This window comes from Pan paniscus, chromosome 10 (genome assembly GCF_029289425.2).
Source record: "Pan paniscus chromosome 10, NHGRI_mPanPan1-v2.0_pri, whole genome shotgun sequence".
Taxonomy (NCBI): domain Eukaryota; kingdom Metazoa; phylum Chordata; class Mammalia; order Primates; family Hominidae; genus Pan; species Pan paniscus.
In genome coordinates this window covers 31723480-31727717 of record NC_073259.2, presented here as the reverse complement: position 1 = coordinate 31727717, position 4238 = coordinate 31723480, and positions in this window count along the sequence as shown.

Here is a 4238-nt window from a genome sequence, read left to right as displayed (position 1 = left end):
ATGTTACACAGCAGGAGAGGGAGCAAAAAAAAAAAAAAAATGGACAGGTTCTTTTTTTTTCTTTTTTTTTTTTCTTTTTGCCAGACGGAGTCTCGCTCTGTTGCCCAGGTTGGAGTGCAGTGGTGCAATCTTGGCTCACTGCAAGCTCCACCTCCCGGGTTCACTCCATTCTCCTGCCTCAGCCTCCCAAGTAGCTGGGACTACAGGCGCCCGCCACCACGGCCGGCTAGTTTTTTGTATTTTTAGTAGAGACAGGGTTTCACCATGTTAGCCAGGATGGTCTTGATCTCCTGACCTCGTGATCTGCCCGCCTCGGCCTCCCAAAGTGCTGGGATTACAGGCGTGAGCCACTGCGGCCGGCCAAAAACAGACAGGTTCTTAAACAACCAGCTCTCACATGAACTAATACAGTGAGAACTCACTTATTACTGTGGGGAAGGCACCAAGGCATTCATGAGGGATCCACCCTCATGACCAAAACACTTCCCCCCACCTCCAACATGGGGGGTCATATTTCAACATGAGATTTGGAGGTGACAAACATCCAAACTATGTCAGAGAGTCAAGTGAAATCTTTTTTTTTTTTTTTTTTTTTTGAGATGGAGTCTCACTCTGTCAACCAGGCTGGAGTGCAGTGGCGGGATCGCGGCTTATTGCAAGCTCCGCCTCCCGGGTTCACGCCATTCTCCTGCCTCAGCCACCTGAGTAGCTGAGACTACAGGCGCCCGTCACCATGCCCGGCTAATTTTTTTGTATTTTTAGTAGAGACGGGGTTTCTCCGTGTTAACCAGGATGGTCTCAATCTCCTGACCTTGTGATCCGCCCGCCTCAGCCACCCAAAGTGCTGGGATTACAGGCGTGAGCCACCGCGCCCGGCCATGAAATCATATTTATGACTCATCCTTAGCTGTAAAAGGACCAGGAGTGGTAGCTCAAGCCTATAATCCCAGCACTTTAGGAGGCTGATGTGGGAGGATTGCTTGAGCCCAGGAGTTAGAGACCAGCTTGGGCAACATAGGGAGAACCTATCTCTACAAAAAATTAGCCAGGCGTGATGGTACATGTCTGTAGACCAAGTTCTTGGGAGGCTGAGGTGGGAGGATTGCTTGAGCCTGGGAGTTTGAGGCTACAGAGAGCCGTAATCACACCACTGTACTCCAGCCTGGGTGACAGAGTAGCCTGTTTCAAAACAAACAGAACAAACAAAAACCCTGTAAAAGTATAGTGATGAAAGTCACAATTAGGCTGGACTGAATGGCTCACAACTGCAATCCCAGCACTTTGGGAGGCCGAGGTGAGGGAAGACTGATTGAGCGCAGGAGTTTGAGACTAGCCTGGGCAACATGGTGAAACCCCATCTCTACAAAACATTAGGTGTGGTGGTGCACATCTCTAGTCCCAGGTACCCAGGAGGCTGAGGTGAGAAGATTGCCTGAGCCCAGGAGGTCGAGACTGCAGTGAGCTGTGACTGTGCCACTGCATTTCAGCTTGGGTGACAGAGTAAGACCCTGTCTCAAAAAAAAAAAAGTCACAAGTAATGACAGGTGTTTCTTCATTCACAAGGTAGAATGGGATTGAACACAGAGAAGAATGCTTTCATTTTAAATTATTTTGCTCCCTTTTCCTTCCTGTTGTGGACTCGGTATAATTCTATCTGGCTTGGCAGGCCTTTGATTTCACAAGTTCATGAGCAGTGGCTTGTGTAATATTCCCAAGTCAGGTGCCAGATTATCTGTATAGACTTATCTCCCTTAGCAATGGCTGGCTTCAATGTAATTTTTTTTTTTTTTTTTTTTTTTTTTTGAGACAGAGTCTCGCTCTGTCGCCCAGGCTGGAGTGCAGTGGCGTGATCTCGGCTCACTGCAAGCTCTGCCTCCTGGGTTCACGTCACTCTCCTGCCTCAGCCTCCCCAGCAGCTGGGACTACAGGCGCACGCTGCCACGCCCGGCTAATTTTTTGTATTTTTAGTAGAGATGGGGTTTCACCGTGTTAGCCAGGATGGTCTGGATCTCCTGACCTTATGATCCACCTGCCTCGGCCTCCCAAAGTGCTGGGATTACAGGCATGAGCCACCGCTCCCGGCCTTCAATGTAATTTTTAAAACCCAAGTAATTTCACAGTGATGCAACTGAAAAACTTCCTGTCAACTATTAAAACTAATATGTTTGATAGCTTCACTAATAAAGGTAAAACTTAACCAGGAGAATATAAGCCAACAAACCAAGTTTAAATTGAGTTTAAGTATTCAAGATCAAACCATATTCATTTGATATATCAACTAGTGAAGATGAATTTACTACATGGGAAGTATTGTCCCCAAATTATAAATCTGGTGGAATAAAGGGGAACCAAAGGTGAAGCAAACTGTAAATGTATTAAGTGTGTATCAAGTTGGACAGAGCAGTGAACATGCTCTGAGATCCCAGGCAGTTCTGCATGGCTGAGCAGAGGCTGACTACATGGAAAAAAAGTCTTTGGAGGATTCAGGGTAATGTTTCTGAGTTGTGGTTTACCAAGCCTCAAGACAGCAAGTCCACAGGGAAAGAGTGAGCCTGGCACCCAAACAGAAGCAAGCCTCGCTCTCTAGGGTGAGGTAACCTAGGAGTTCCGGTTAGAGATATGAAGCTATTGCTCAATTTGCAATGTTTTCTCACATCACAGATTGTGAGCATGGAATTAGGGTCAGATATCTGTCCTGGGCCAGGAGCAGGAAGATACACTCTTGGGCTCAAGTGATCCTTCCACCTCAGCTTCCCATGTAGCTAGGACTACAGGCACACACCACCATGCCTGGCGAGACCTTACTGTTTCATCTCCTAACTCCGACTCTGATTAGTGGTGTGAAAGTGAGCAAACCATTTTCACTTTCTAAGCCTGATTATACTCATTTTGTCAAGGCGAGGGTTGAAGTTTTTCCACCCCTGAGATAAAAAGGTTGAGTCTGGAAGCAGGATAAAAAGGATTACAGTTTAAGGAAGGAGCCAGCTGCCTTCAATAATGAGAGGCAGTGGGGCCTGTGAGAGGCTGTCCCTTTACATGAAGTATCCACAGGAGTGGACATTGCTGTAGAGTATCTAAAACATTACCCTGTAGGTAGTTTGCAAACCAGTGATTCCCTCACATCACAGTAAATTGATGAGTGAATTTTCTGAGTAACTAACTGCACAGTTGACACTAGAAAAGGACTATAGCTTAAAAAAAAAGCAAGAAAGGTATCTTAGTTACCTATCGCTTAGTTATCTTGCAGTTTTCTGAGGGACAGGAATGCAAGCAGGCTGGTGCTGGGTCTCTTTCAATGGGGTAGTCATCTCATTCACATGGTAGCTGGCAAGATTCAGTTTATCATGGGCAGCTGGTCAATTCCTTGTCACCTGGGCCTCTTTGTTGAGCATCTCACAACATGGCAGCTGGTTTTTAATCAGATCAAGCAAGCAGGAGGACGAAAGAAAATGTGAGCAAGAGAGAGTGCTGGCAAGATGGAAGTGAAGGTCTGTTGTGTTTTAATCTTAGCAGTAATTGCCCATCACTATTTGAATATTCTGTTTCTTAGAAGCAAGTTACAGCCGGGCACGGTGGCTCACACCTGTAATCCCAGCACTTTGGGAGACCAAGGCAGGCAGATGGCCTGAGGTTGGGAGTTTGAGACCAGCTTGGAGAAACCCCATCTCTACTAAAAATACAAAATTAGCTAGGTGTGGTGGCACGTGCCTCTAATCCCAGCTACTTGGGAGGCTGAGGCAGGAGAATCGCTTGAACCGGGAGGTGGAGGTTGTGGTGAGCCGAGATTGCGCCACTGCATTCCAGCCTGGGCAAAGAGTGAAACTGCGTCTCAAAAAAAAAAAAAAAAAAAAAAAGGAAGTCACTAGGTCCAGTCCATAGGCAAAAGAAAGGGATTTACACAAAGAAGTGAATACAAGAAGGCAGGATCACAGGGAGCCGCATCGGAAGCTGCCTCCCACAAAAGGCTTTCTATCCTGGGGTTCGTTTTCATCTAGACAATCCCCCAAATCCCCCAAATTCTGAGGTCATGAAGTAAGTTAGTTACATGGCAAGGAAATGCTGAACCTCCTTTTTTATGTGGGCTATGCTTGAGGGTTCTATTTTCTCAAATATGCATTCTTTCATTAAACAATAGTTATTAAACATGCATCTACTTGTACCAGATAATGTGCTAGGAGCAGGGGCTACTAAGATGACTGTAGGTTTGTTTCTGCCCTCGTGGGTTGGAGGAAGGTAGC